This window comes from Camellia sinensis, chromosome 9 (assembly GCF_055761805.1).
Source record: "Camellia sinensis isolate YWXY chromosome 9, ASM5576180v1, whole genome shotgun sequence".
Lineage (NCBI taxonomy): Eukaryota > Viridiplantae > Streptophyta > Magnoliopsida > Ericales > Theaceae > Camellia > Camellia sinensis.
The window spans coordinates 116,955,225-116,970,871 of record NC_138969.1 but is presented as its reverse complement, the minus strand read 5'-3'; positions in this window follow the sequence as shown (position 1 = coordinate 116,970,871).

Genomic DNA, 15,647 nt, shown 5'->3' with positions numbered 1-15,647 from the left:
CGGAAAAGATGAATTTCCAGGGTTTCGACATAAATACACTATTCCTGCTAAGTCATTCTCCGCTTTTTTTTCCATTCCTATATGTTGTGGCTAGATGTTAGAACCCGATTACACACGTCTTTAGCTTCGAGGGACAAGGGCTATGCCTAACAATCAAAGAATTTCAAGTGCTAATGAAGTCCCAGCGCAATGAGAAAATCTTGCCTCAGCCCCGTTTTGGTCACATCCAAGCTTTGGGACGGATGTGCGGGCTTACTTTACATGAGGCCCGTTCCTCGGTTCATAACGGAGAGCTGGACATTCGCAGTTTGATCCATCAATTTTATGACGCCGGCGACCGCGGTGACCGTCTTTGGCGGGGTTTTCAACAACACGCCCTTTGTTTGTACATGCTAGCACATTTCCTCCTTGCCCCTAGTTTCGGTGGGTCTAGCACTCAATTAATCGAAGTAGCCAAAGGTTCGAAAGAGGGCAAGAGTTGCATTGGTTTGGCATTGGCCAAGACTTTGATGGGCTTAGACGCCTTTCATCGACGAGAGACAACCAAATTCGCGGGAAGTCCACTACTTCTTCAGGTAATGTTTCCTACCCTTTCTAATAAATGTTTCTCACATCTCTCGGCACTCATGCTCTATTTTTCTCTCAAAGCCCTTTTCTCTCTTTTCTCTCAACATACATCTCTTTATTCTTTAATCTCTCTTTTCTTTCATCCCTCTCTGTATATGGCTTATGGACAAGCTGAAGGTAGTGGACTCTTGTTCCGAATACTCAGCCCGAACATACTTTTTCTACGAACAGCTAATTGATTTTCCAAATGAAGGATGGTGGTGCCACTGGATGTGCAACAGGTCTGCTGCTGACATCACTTGGCATTGTCCCTGGGTTAATCTGACCGAAATGAGCTATAACAGGGCTCGACAACCTGGCATTGAGTTAATCGGCCTGACTCATTGTGTATTCTACTTTCTGTTCTGGTTTAGGCGTCAATTTGGACATGATCAGACTTCCCAGAGGAAGGGGTAGAATACCCGGTTTCATTACCCGTCCGAGGCTCACCTTTGGGTAGGTACCTCATTGCTTGGAGGACAAGAGAGCTTCTGGCTCCTGCCCCTAGTTTCAGCTGTGCCCTATCTAATGAATGCCTGACCTGGCTTGAAGATGAGGCACAATCTGGGCCCACTTTAGCATCAGAAGCTTCCATAAGCACAAGTGGGGGATGTAGGAGCACCTGACTCATCTATACTCCTAGTTTATTGCTTTGATCTTACTTTTCAAGTTTTATGAATGTAATAAAAGCAACTATGATTTGTATCGAGAATTGGAGAACTTTGTATTGAAATCAATGAAACTGAAGTTGTGAGCACTAAAAATTTTCCTTTTGGTCCAAAAATGGTCTAAGTTATAAAAAGTAAAATTTAAGCAAAAATCAACTTTTATCAAAACTTTTCAAAACCATTTTCGATAAGGATCACAACTTGACATACGCGGAATCTATCCTCGAGATGTACAACCCCGAATTTGAAGATCACAAATCGCTTCTTGACTGAATAGCACTACTTAGCACTGTAACCAACTCTTCTCTTAGAGTAAGGATCATAACCGAACATCCAGAAAAAGAATGGACAAGGATAACCTGATCATCACATGGACAAGACAGTTGAGGTGGAGGTGTGTACGACCGAACTTCATAATGAAGTTGCCTACGTATCCCAAAGATGGGGCTTAGGCCTTACGTAGTTCGGTTCGGGTTCACTCGAGTATTGACACTCTCCTTTTGCGCTCTAACTTTTGCCAAGGCCGCCCTTTAGGGTTTTCAACTTTGCGAGCTCAGTTTTTCCTTATTTCCAATTTTGTGCTCTCTAACTTTTGCCTAGGTCACCCTTCGGGATTTTCAGCCTGGCGAGCCTCTCAAGGATAGTATTTCTTTAACTTGTCCATGTTGATTGGTTAGGAAAATTCTAGGCCATCCAAGTCCATGAGAATAACAGCTCCACCCAACCAGATAGTTTTGATAATATAAGGACCAGTCCAATTGGGTCTGAACTTGCCTCTAGGGTCATGGATGGGAGCTCAGTTGTCTTTCAGCACCAAATCCCCTTCTTTGAGATTCCGAGACTTAAACTTCTTGTTAAAAGCCCTGGCAATCCTACGTTCATAACCCTAAACATGGTACAGTGCTTTCAATCTTCTTTCGTCAAACAGCATCAGTTCTTCGAACCTACTCTGCTGCCAATCTGCCTCTACTATCTGACACTCAGTCATAACCTGTAGCGACGAAACTTCTATTTTGATCATCAGAACAGCTTCCATCCCATAAACAAGAGAGCAAGGAGTTGCCCCAATAGACGTCCGAATTGAAGTCCTATAACCCCATAGTGCAAATGGCAATTTATCTGGCCAATCCATGTAAGTCTCAACCATCTTTTGCAAAATATGCTTGATGTTCTTGTTGGCGGCCTCAACAGCTCCGTTGGTTTGCGGCCTGTATATGGATGACTTATGAAAAGCCACATTGTATTTCTCCAACAAGTCAATCATTTGTTTCTTGAAATGGGAGCCATTATCTGATATAACTTCGTTTAGGACTCCATAACAGCAAATGATGTTGTTTCGGATGAACTTAGCCACATGCGCTGCTTTCAACACTGCGTAAGACTGAGCTTCCACCCACTTTGTAAAGTAATCAATTGCCACCATAATGTATTTATGCCCATTTGACCCTTTCGGTGTAACTATGCCGATGACGTTGATTTCCTAGATTGAGAAAGGCCATGGTGAAGTCATATTGTACAGCTTCGACGGCGGAACATTCATGCGATTAGCATGAATTTGGCGTTTGTGGCATCGCCGAACAAAACCGATACAATCCTCCTCCATAGTGGACTAGTAGTAACCTTGCCTGAGAATCTTTCGAGCTAACATTACTCCCTTCATGTGCACTCCACGCTCTCCCCCATGGAAGGCTTCCATCAAGCGCTTTGACTCCTCTGTGTCGACACACAACTTGTGCATTCCCAGATGACCCCTCTTGTACAGTTTACCTCCGCAGATAATAAATTGAATGGCCATCCGCCGTATTGCTCTCTTATCTTTGCCATTTGCCCCTGGTAGATAAACCTCCTTTTCCAAGAAGTTCCAAAAATCATAAAGCCAAGGGTTTTGATCTTGCACTTCATCTATTGCGGCGATAAAATCGTTGGCCAGCGTATATCTCTACTCAATAATGATTAGACGCATGGGATGTCTATCATGGAAGATAGAGTTGATATGGCGTCAGTGAACCTATTGTTCTCTCTTAGTAGATGCGTGAAGGTCAGCTTTTCAAACCTAGGAATCAGAACATCCAGGGTCTGGTATAGATCTTCATTTCTTCTTCTTTGACCTTCCAGTCTCCTTTTGCTTGAGACACAACTAGGTTCGAGTCCCCAATCGCATCCAACCTTTTTGCCCCTAGTTCCAGGGAGGCTTCCAAACCAACGATACACGCCTCATATTCTGCGTCGTTGTTGGATACCTTGAACTAGAGTTTGAAGGCTAAGGGTATATGGGAATTGTCGGGTGCTATCAGCAACACCCCTATCCCATAACCGTATTGATTAGGTGCTCCATCAAAATACATTGTCCAGATCTCTTCCTCGACTTGCAGAATAGCTTCATCTGGGAATAGGTATTCTACCACTTCATCCCCTTCCACTGGTGATCTGCCAGGAACTCAGCTACCGCTCTCCTTTTGACAAACTTGCGAGTAACATACTTCAGATCAAATTCAGAGAGAAGGAGCAACCAACAAGCTAGCCTACCCGTAAGTGCTGGTTTCTCAAAGAGATATTTGATGGGATCTAATCTCGAAACCAGAATTACAGAGTGAGCTAACAGGTAGTGCCTTAACTTTCTGGTAGCCCATGCTAAGGCTAGGTAAGCTTTCTTTAGCGGAGTGTAGCAGGTCTCATAATCCAGCATTTTCTTGCTCAAATAATAGATGGCTTTCTCCACGCTATCCGCAGATTCCTGAGCAAGCATCCATCCCATCGTTGAGTCTGTTACTGAAAAATACATAATCAAGCGCTTCTCTAGCTCTGGCGGTGACAACATAAGCGGATTTTGAAGGTACTGCTTGATCTGCTCGAAAGCGAATTGACATCGGTCATCCCATCAGAATTTCTTTCCTTTCTTCAGGAGACAAAATAGTGGTTCACAAGTCAGGGTTAATTTAGAAATAAACCATCTTATGAATTGCACTTTACTGAGAAAGCCTCGCACCTCCTTTTCAGTCCTTAGTGGTGGCATTTCTAAGATGGCATTGATTTTAGAAGGATCTACCTCGATGCCCCTCTGTGTGATCAAGAAACCAAGCATTTTCCCTGCTATTACACAAAAGGTACACTTATGTGGATTCAACCTCAACCGGTATTCTCTGATCCGTTGAAAGAATTTCTTCAATGTGGTGCAGTGGCCCTCTCTTTCCTTGGACTTGACAATCATGTCGTGCATATACACCTCGACCTCTTTATGGATCATATCATGCAGAATTGTGGTTGCAACCCATTGATAGGTAGCCCCGGTATTCTTCAGCCCAAATGGCATCATCCTGTAGCAATAAGTTCCCCACGGCGTAGTGAAAGCAGTTTTCTCTCTATCCTCGGGTGCCGTCAGAATCTGGTTATACCCAAAAAATCCATCCATAAATGAGAACAACGCATGGCCTACAGTGAAGTCCACCAATTCATTGATGTGCGATAGAGAAAAGTGGTCCTTCGGACTAGCTCTATTCAGATCTTTAAAATCCATACACACCTGAATTCTGTCATCTTTCTTCGGCACTGGAACAATATTGGCCAACCAAGTTGGATACTCAGATACTAGCAAGAACCCTGCATCTATCTGCTTGGTGACCTCTTCCTTAATCTTCAAAGCCCAATCTGGGCGTATTCTCCCCAACTTCTGTTTGATGGGTCGGCCCTCGGGGTCAAGAGGGATTCAATGCTATACAATCTCAAGATCGATTCCAGGCATGTTTTCGTAGGACCACGCAAAAATATCTTTGAAATCTTTTAATAAAGCAACTAAGCGCTCGCGCTACTCCAAAAACAATGTAGACCCGATCTGGACCAGAAGCGGGTCCTTCTCAGTACCCACATTAATAGTAATGATTTCATCAGTGAGGGGTTTTGCAAACCTCTCATCCTCTTGATTAATCAAATTTTTCAAAACCAGAGGAATTCCTTCTTCATCGTTTTCATCAAAATTTTGAAAGTCATGATTAATGCAATAAATAAGAGGTGCAGAGAAATACTCAGAATCTGCAGTGGGATTTACATTCAAAAGGTCCAGCTCATCCAAATCCCCGGTTACAACCGACTCAAAAGAAAAGAAAAAAGACGACCTGGACAAAACTTCAGTATTTGGGTTATCAACCCCAAGAATACCGGACCCAGACTCAAAAGAACCGGAATCTGATTCCGACTCTACAGACTCTATGGAATCATATTCTAGTTCACTACCTAACTCAGAACTGCTAGACAGGTAGCCCTCCAGCTGCCAAATGAATGATGACGCGTATCTAAGATACCGCTAGAAGGGTTCGCACCTGGTTGGTCTCCAATCATGGAAACGGTCAGGTTATCCCCTAAGCTCTCTGAGTTGATCTGAGGATCCGAAAGGAGACATGCCAGTGCTGCTCCTACTTCAAGTTCATTACTGTCAGAAACACTTCCTGTACACTTTGTAGCCCCAGCAGTTAGTTCAGGCTGTTTCTCTGTATCATTCTCTTGCAGTTGTAAGTCAAAGAAAATCTCAAAGCCGGGAACCCACTGCCTCTCAGAGTTGAACCAGGGCTCAGGGAAACCACAGAATGGAAAGTCTTCACCCTCCAGAACAAAATAACCACTCAGGGTTCCCCGAATTGGTCGATACACAAGCTCGTAGCACCTCCCGGTCTGCTTAGCTATGGCTCTTCCGTCCATTTCTTTCACTTTCCTTACCCAGTCCTCTTTGGTGGGCGTATAGCCCAGACCAAAGGCATGTGGGTTATGTGGCACATCGGCCAATTCAGTAACGCCTTTTCGGCCGCTTCTTCCTAATCCCATTCCGGGCATGTGCTGTAGCTTGTTCATGAGGTATACAGATTGGGCGCTGACATACAAGCCTTCATCGATGGCTAATATATTTTGCACTACCCGGGCCTTAGCCAAGGTAAACCCCAAAAGGAAAACATCTTCTTCGCCATGCACGATCTCCAGCACAGGTGTAGTGACCTCTGGTCGAGGATGTATAGATGAATTCTCGAAGACTATAGCCATCCCTTTCCTATGGCGGTACTTCAGCATTTGGTGGAGGGTGGAAAAGATAGCTTTCACTTGATACAGCCAAGGTCGCCCAAGTAGTAAGTTGAAAGTGGCCGGGACATCCAGGACATGGAACTCAATGTCCTGCTGAGCTGGGCCAACCTATACTCTAATCTTCACTGTCCCCATTACCTCTCTGCTTGTATTGTCATACGCCCGAATCACCTGGGCTATAGGCACAAAATCAGCTAATTTCAGGCCAATAACATAAGTTGTATGACAAGGACAAATGTTGATTGTTGACCCGGTGTCGACCAATACCACCGGTATCCACTTTTCTCAGCATTCTACGGATATGTATAGAGGCTTGTTGTGTGCAGAGCCTGCGGGCAGTAATTCCTTGTCTAAAAAGGTCAAAGTTGGCCCAGTGCCTCCTAGGAAAATTGATCCCACCAGTTGTTTCAAGGTGGTGTCAATAGGCAACTTAGCTTTATCTATCATCAAAAATACAGCTTGTTTGTGCACTTGTGAAGCCATAAGTAGAACCTAGATAGATATGTCAACTTGAATCTTCTTCAACTGTTCCAACACAGCCTCTTTCTCTAACTGCTTTTCCTTCTATTTCTCAACTTCTTCATCTTTCCTAGATGCCTCGGGTTGGTCCAAATGCGGTGGTTTGAAATATCGGCCACTTCTTGTCATGTGGTCGACTTCTTCTACATACCAGGTATTGTCAGGAAGGCCTTCACGCCAATACTCATCGGTATGGGCCACGTGTAGGTCATCGTCATCCCACCAGACCCCTTTGGCAGCCGATAGGCATTCGTCTGGCTCTATTCAGATCATTCTGTTATCACAAACATTCCCCGCAAGATGTTGAGCTTTTCTCATTTTCTGATCGTTTTCACTCATTTCTTGCGCAAATTGCTCCAGCACGGCTTCTTCTTCTATATGCACAGTACTAACAATGCCTAGTTCTTGAGCCAATTGTTATTCATCCGTGTTTTTCGACAGTTTACCCTTTCCATCGGCCATTTCGGCCATTGCAGTGGCTCCCACTTTTTGTTCTTCCAGCTTTGATTCAGTTCCCTTATCTCTATCGGGTTCGTCACTTACCACCTAGAATTGTCTGTTGACTTGTTTAGATCAAACCAATCAATATGAACGTCCCCTTGATCTTGCTCATCAAAGAACTGCAAATTGTCTATATCCTCCTCCAGGCCGGCTAGATCATCTAATCCCTGACTATGTCCATCTTCTCAAACTACACTGACCTCCATCCTAGTCGGCAACACCACTTCCGGCTTAGCTTGATTAATTGGCACAATATAACAGCTCGGGTTGTACATCCCTTCAGATAAGTCCTCAAAGCCCTCGGCAATGGACTAACATTCTTCACCAGGGCTGACCTATCTTTATCTTCCACTGTCACCACCACTGGTTTAGAATGGAGTGTAGATGTGTTCATCATGCACAAGTCAGTGCTCTCAGTGATGAACACAGACGGTTTAGGTAGGTGGAATAGGGTGATGTATATACTGGGGTCATAAGAGACGGCCAGTGTATGGATGTGGTTTATATGCTCGGAGAGGATTTGTAGTAATGTTGGCTTTTTTAGGAGGTGCTATCACCTTATTGTCAATGAGGTCTTGAATCTCATGACGCAGTCTCTAGCACTGATCAGTATCATGACCATGCTGCTGATGAAAAGCACAGTATTTGGCCAGGTTGTGTTTCGGAGGGAGAGGATCGAGTAGTGGGCGTTGTTCTAACAGCTTAACATGCCCCTTTTTTATTAGGACGCCTAGGCTTTGGACAAAGACATGTAGAACGGGGTGAAGACCCTTTGGTTTTGGGCTTGATGGCTTAAGGTTTGTGAAGTTATATTGGATGTATCAGCAAAAGGGGTGGCAATTTTTGGTGTGGTGGTGACCATGCTCACATCCGGAGGCCATGTAGAGGTGCCGCCAGTCGTGGCTGCATTGGAGCTGCATGTAAAGGGCCTTTTAAGCTGTTCCTTCTCGTGGTCTATCAGCCCCTGCTTCATTGCATCCTTAATTTGAACCCCTATTTCATAGAGCTCAGCAAATGTAAACAAAGGAAGAACTATCATCTTCTGTAATAATTTCCCCTGCAAGTTACGAACCACCATTCTAATTTGGTCCTTTTCAGACGGCCTGATAGTCATCATAGAGGCCTTAGCCCTCCATCAGGGTTACAAAGTCTGAGAAGCCCTCCTTCAGCTCCTGACGGGTCACTTCAAGATCACGGGTAGTGACCTCGATCTGGGTATTGTAGGAGTACTGTGCGATGAAGGCCTTGGCCATTTCCTTCTAGTTTCGTTTCACAGAGTCTTCCAATTCTGCGTACCAGATGGCCGCTATACCCGATAGGGTCCAGCAAAAAAGTGACAACTTCTACAGTCTAGTGAGACCCATTGGTCGTAGGATATTGGAAATAACCGTAGATGGACCATAGGATCCCCAGAGCCGTCAAACCGGTCTATGTGCGGCGTCTTGAATCTGTCCGGCAGAGTCACTGCCATGTAAGTGTATCTATCCTCAATATCAGGGATTGAATTTATGCCCTATGCCTGTTTGAAGAGCTTTTCTAGCTTGTTGACCTTCAATGCAGTGGGGTCAACCTCGAATTCAAACGGCGCCTCCATTTGGTAAACTGGTGCCTTGGAGGTCTGAAGTGGGATTGGATCTACCAGAATGCCCATATTCTCTTAGACATTGACTGTGACCCCAGGTACCGGAATTCCTACTAGGGGTGCATTAGATGCAGAGGCTACCACCGGTTGTGGTTGATGTTGCTAAAGCCTATCTATCACTTCTGCCTGGCGGGCCACGACCTCAACTTGGCGGGTTGTAACCTCAGCTTGGCGGGAAACATCTAGCTACATAGTCTCAATGGTTTGCTGGAGCGGACGAAGCATATATTCCATGCTTACTGGGGGATGTTAAGCTATCAGAATTGGCGAATACTCTCTTTCTGGAGTACGAGACTGGGCCTGACTGGGCGCAGGCGAAGCAAAAGCTAACTGCTGGATTGGGGAATTCTGTCTGATCCTCCTCCGTCTGCTAACCAGTGAGAGTGAAACAAACACTGGCTATCCCTTGACAAGATCCCCGGATCTAAAAATCCTTCTCACTTAGGTCTAGAGTGCTTGGGGGTAACAGAATCGTCTAAAGCAATAGTGAAAAAACTACCTTGCAAAAAGAAATAAAGCAAAAGAAAGCAAAAATCAGAAACCGCACAGCACCTCGGCTCAGACACAAACAACACGTAGTTGCAATCATAAGCTGGAGAACTGTACTCAACACTGATTTCTGCCCCAAAAACTGTTGCCCAAACTTGCAACTGATACATACATTCCTATAGAGTTTCACTCTAAAAGCACATAACAGTCAAATGAGAGCCAAAACACTCCTATGATAGGGTAGGGTTACCTTGTCCTAGTTTCGTTAGGAACTAGGGTTCACTACTCAAGCAAAGTGTTTCACACAATCCTAAATTTGGGTAAGCAACATGTCCTAGTTTGGAACGGTCTCTATGATTTCCAATATGCAACTAAGTCGATTCGTCAAAAAGGGTACCTCAGCAAGACTACCTAATATACCTCTAACACCTAACACCGAGAAGTGAAAGGAGGATCAAACGGTACAGCGGTAGTCCAGATCCAAGAGTTATGTTCCCATCGTGGCAGAGCCCGCAACCGGTTAGCCTTTTGGCAAGCTTTTCCAAGCAAGCCTTCGACAAACCATTCAGGAATAGCAGATGGCAAACACTATGACTTAGGCACACCGATGCAAATGCAAATGCAAAGAAATACATAAGTGTAGGCAAAAAGTCATATCATGAGTTCGAGTCTAGTTCTCTAAGTCCCCAGTAGAGTCGCCAGAAAATATAGCCTGCCTTTTTTGCGCCCCCTTTCGGAAGGTTTGAAAAGAAAGCCCTACAGTTCAAACTCCCGCGGTTCTGAATCTAATCTCTTAAGTGCAATGTGAAACTGGTAAACATCAAAGAGTCCAAATCCAGCAAATCGTTTTGGAAAATTGATTTTGAATCAAAAAGTGCCAAAATTGTACTGTTTTGCCAGATGCGGAGTCACCACCTAAATATTTTATGTTTTCAAAAAATTTAGAAAACCCATGACTCGTGCCAAATGCCACGTGTCCATCGTCACCAAAGTTGCCTCGGCTCAGGAACTTAGGTACGAGAGGGGAAGGTCATGAATTGAGCACCCACGCTCGCCCGATCAAAGATCGGCTCTACTAATCATGATATGATTTTTTATAAACAATATGTGTTCCTGTTCCTGTTATTAAACTAGCTTTACTATGTGATGCGCACAAGCAAGTACAGACTAGTTTGCTTAAGTTGGAACAATTCAACTCATGTTTGTTTTTGCGAAAATGCCTTGAATTTGCCACCTCAAGTGGGCTTAAAAGTTTGCGAATTTGCCACCAAACATAGTGGGCTTAAAACATGATTTGCCACTCAACAAAGTGGGCTTAAAACTTACATTCGTTGAATCGTTCCAATTCAAACAACAAGCCTTCATCCACAGGCATTCAAGAAGTTTAGCATTTAAGCACATAGCCTGATGGCAAGCATGCTAATCATGGCAACATTCACATTCATGCAAGTGTGCTAAAGCGTAAAACTCGCCTAGCACTCCAAGCTAGGAAAATATGAGTTAGTAAATAATGCATGATTCCTAACTATACAAAGACGCCTAATGCAACACACGCAATAATGCAATTAATAGGCTCGGCTACTAGTATGGCATATGGATCGATTTGAACAACATGCGATTAAACACGTATTCAAAGAAGATATTGAAATGGCAATGCAGTTTGAATGATGTGCCGAGCCTCGGTGCATGCAAGACAAGATGAATGAATGCAAGCATGCGATATGGTAATTGAAGTATGTCCCTAATCTAACCATCAAAAGCGGTTAAATAAAATAGAGAAAGACGTGGGGTTGGAAGACATACACACGCACGCACACTTATTATAACATTACGCCCTCACGAAGGAGGGTCCGAATGAATAAGCTAACCAACTAGCTGCGCTAAACTAATTAAGCTAACTAATTATTACAAAACTCGAATTAATTAACTATTCTAGCTAACTAATTACAAAACGAAATTGAATAACTAGTTAAACAAACTAATTATTTACAACTCTTAATTAGCTACAACTAATTAATTATAACATGTATTTAAGCTATATATTTAAACGTTAAATGAGCTTGGAATGCAAGGGAGGCTCATGCACGTGCTCAGTATCCACCCAAAAGGTTACTATTTTGCTGCTGAATGCCTCTATTTGCACATAAGCACTTACATTTTCTCCTTTTTCCAGATCGACTCTATTTTGTCTCAGGAGCACACTGTTGAATTTGCATTGATGGCCGACAGGGGGGTCGGTCGACCACTGCTGATGGTCGGTCGGCCAACAATGGTGGCCAGTTGACTACTGATGGTGGCCGGTCGGCTACTGGTAAGTTGGACTTTCTTGTTGCGATAGAGAGCAAACAAAGCAAAACAGTATACTTTTTGAAGGTTTGTTTGTAATGTTATCCTCCTTATCATCAAACAAGTTCAAAGGAATGATACTCCTGGCTCCCAAACCGTCAACCAAGCAATTTCATTGCATGATGGCCAAAGAACCAAGTTTGTACAAGTTTAATGAACGCAAAACAAGACTCAAATGCCATCACCCTATCATGCATGATCAAGGGCAATGGAGACCTAGGAAAATAGCACATTTTATCACTTTTGAGTATGAAATGTTCCATTTTCCTTGTGTTCAAACTAACGTCCGATTTCAGCACAAACAATGCTTATCTTGCCTCTTTTACTTACCGATTTTGTTTTCACATTTTAATTACCAAACCATTCACTAATCAATTAGTGTATTGGTGAGTGTCCTCTAATGGAAGGAGGACTCAAACCACAAGTTGCTTTGGGCATGAAAGAGGCATTACACTGTTGGTAATCAACCCCCTAAGGGATTAAACCATTCGGTGTAGCACCTCCATTTCACACTTAGGCAAACAAGTGGTTTGAAACCACTTTTAAAGAAAAACAAAAGAGTGAAGAATTGAGGGGGATTGCAGAGATTGTAGTGCTGAAATTTGGTGAGAAAAAGCACTAAAACATGCAGTCAACTCAAACCAATGATGGTTAAAGCCTTAAAACACCAAGTTAGTGAAAGGATTTACACTACAACTATGCAAAACAAGACTCAAATGAACTAAACAGCCCAACACAGAGCTAAAACAGGTAATTTCAGAGACTAAAACTTGCTGGACTTGAGCTAAGTTAAACTAGAAAAACATGCTAACATGTGAAGCTAACTAAGCATGCAAACATGGCAAAAGAAGGGGCGGCTAACCCCTCCAAATTTGGGCTTCAAAATAAATTTTTTGCCATTGAAAAACCTCTGAAATTCAGTGGTTAAAAGGCCTAAAAAAGTTGGTTTGAAAGTGATGAACAAAGGTACAAAAGCTTTACAAACTAAGAAGCAAGAAGGATGAACCACCCCTTAATTGAAAATGGCCTCAAACCAATGCTTTTAAGCCATAAAAATACAGCTTTTTACAGTTCAAAATCAGCCTCAAAACAATTGAAAAAGACGGCAAAGCAAGGATACAAAACAAGTATAAAGAGAGAGTGTTATACCTCTTGAAGCCAAGACACAATTTGGCCAACAATCCAAGCTAAAACCACCTTCAAGAGCTCAAAACAAGTCCCAAGGAACCTCAGCTCGAAGGTGAGAGGATTTGGTTTAGGATGTGTATGCAAAAGTGTAGAGAAACTAGGCAATTATGCACAAAATTGCTAGAGAGAGAGAGATAGAGATTTTTTGTTCCAAAATTTTTAACCCTCAAAAATGGGAGAGGAACCCCCTCTATATATAGAAAAACAACCCTTGAGCTTAGAAACATACCACCATACACGTGTAGGGAGATGCAGCTCAATGTGCTAACAGTTGTCACAGTTGTCAACAAATATCTAGAAAAAGACACTGGTGACCGATTGGCCACACCAATGGCCGACAACCATGAGCCATGGCTGACAGCCTATGGTGGTGGCCGACAAGTCACCAAGAGGTCCAGATACCAAGTTTTGGTCCAAAACAAGGCATAGAAAAGACAAGGTTTAAAGGCTCAAAGACAGGGCGCTCCGCCGAGGACTTCGGGCACTCAAAACGAACACATGCAATCACAATCATCATATGCACAAGTGATGACGTCCAAGTCTTGAGGAGGGTCAAAAATGGGGTGTCTACAATAGTACACATACCTCAATTTAAGAAAAATTCAAGTTTCACATTCACAACAAAAACTTTAAGTTGAATTCGATATTCCAAGTTCGCCACGAATAAAATTGAAATGTTCCTTGCTTAGAGGTTTTGTGAAAATATCTGCCAATTTATTGTCGGTGTTTACAAATTCAAGAACAAGATCCCCTTTTTGAACATGATCTCTTAAAAAGTGGTGTCGAATTTCAATATGTTTTGTTCGTGAATGTTCAACCAGATTTTTGCTTAAGTTGATGGCACTAGTATTATCACATTTAATAGGGATATGGTCATAATGCAAATCATAGTCCTCCAATTATTGTTTCATCCATAGTACTTGGGCACAACAACTTCCAGAAGCTATATATTTAGTTTCGACCGTTGATAAAGCAACATAATTTTTCTTTTTGCTAAACCAAGATACTAATGAGTTACCAAGGAAGTGACAAGTACCACTAGTGTTTTTTCTGTCAAGTTTGCAACCGACATAATCGGCATCCAAGTAACTAATCAAATCAAATGCTACACCTCTAGGATAAAACAATCCTAAATTTTGAGTGCCAACAAGACATCGACAAATTCTCTTAATAGCACTAAGGTGTGATGCTTTAGGATTTGATCTATATTGAGCACACATGCAAACACTAAACATAATATCGGGTCTACTTACAGTTAAATAGAGAAGTGACCCGATCATACCTTGATATTTTGTTTGATCAATGGACTTACCATTTTCATCCTTGTCTAGCTTAATTGACATGCTCATAGGTGCTCTAGCTAATTTGGAGTCACTCATACCAAACTTTTTGAGTAGTTCCTTTATGTACTTAGCTTGGTTGATATAAATTCCTTCCTTACATTGTTTGAATTGAAGCCCAAGGAAATATTTTAGCTCCCCCATCATGCTCATCTCAAACTCACCTTGCATACACTTATTAATTCCTTACTGTCACGACTCAAACCCGCCCCTATGAGTTTAGCACTGTAACTGGCCAGTAATCCGTGATTACCGAAGGCCTGCTTAACAGTACTAACAGTAATACAGAGTACAGGGGCTGGCGGAAGCCAAAACAGTAATAAAAGATATCCAACGAGCTGTGACAGTCTGTATGTAAAAAAGGCTTTTCATACATATTCACATTCAGAACCAAAACAGTATATACATACATATGCAATCATCCAGGACAGGGACCTAATCCCTATTAGAATAGTACAGTACAGGTACAGTCAGTCTATACAAAAACAGAGACAGAAATGATGAATCTAAAACACCCCAAAAAAAGCCCTAGCTTGAAGGACTCAGAACCTCTCAGTGAGGCATAGTGGTTGGCTTGACAAAAAGGGAGTTAAACCCAACGCTCCTCGCTTCGATCCAGTGCCTGGACACCTACATATATATAGATATAGTGAGCTAAAGCCTAGTGAATAACATATGCGTAAAGAGGTTAAGAATGAATGTCCTTTCAGTATTTAAAACAGTCAGTTATAACAGTATATCAGTCATTCAGTCATAGCAGTCATATGTGGTACATCTCATAGCAAAACAGTACAATAGGTCTTAACAGACCGAACAGTCAGTTGATGGCCATCATATCAGTAAACAGTAGTGGCTCTAAAAAAAGCCCTAGCTTGAAGGACTTGGAACCTCTCAGTGAGGCACAGTGGTTGGCTTGACAAAAGGGGAGTTAAACCCAACGCTCCTAGCTTCGATCCGGTACTTGGACACCTACATATATATATATAAATAGTGAGCTAAAGCCCAGTGAATAACATATGTGTAAAGAGGTTAAGAATGAATGTCCTTTTAGTATTTAAAACAGTCAGTTATGACAGTATATCAGTCATTCAGTCATAGCAGTCATATGTGGTACATCTCATAGCAAAACAGTATAGTAGGTCTTAACAGACCGAACAGTCAGTTGATGGCCATCATATCAGTAAACAGTAGTGGTTCCAACATGGGAACCGACAGAGATCTCTGTGACAGTTGAAGTACAGTACAGTAACAGTAAATTGTTATGGATGCCACGAATACAGTTCG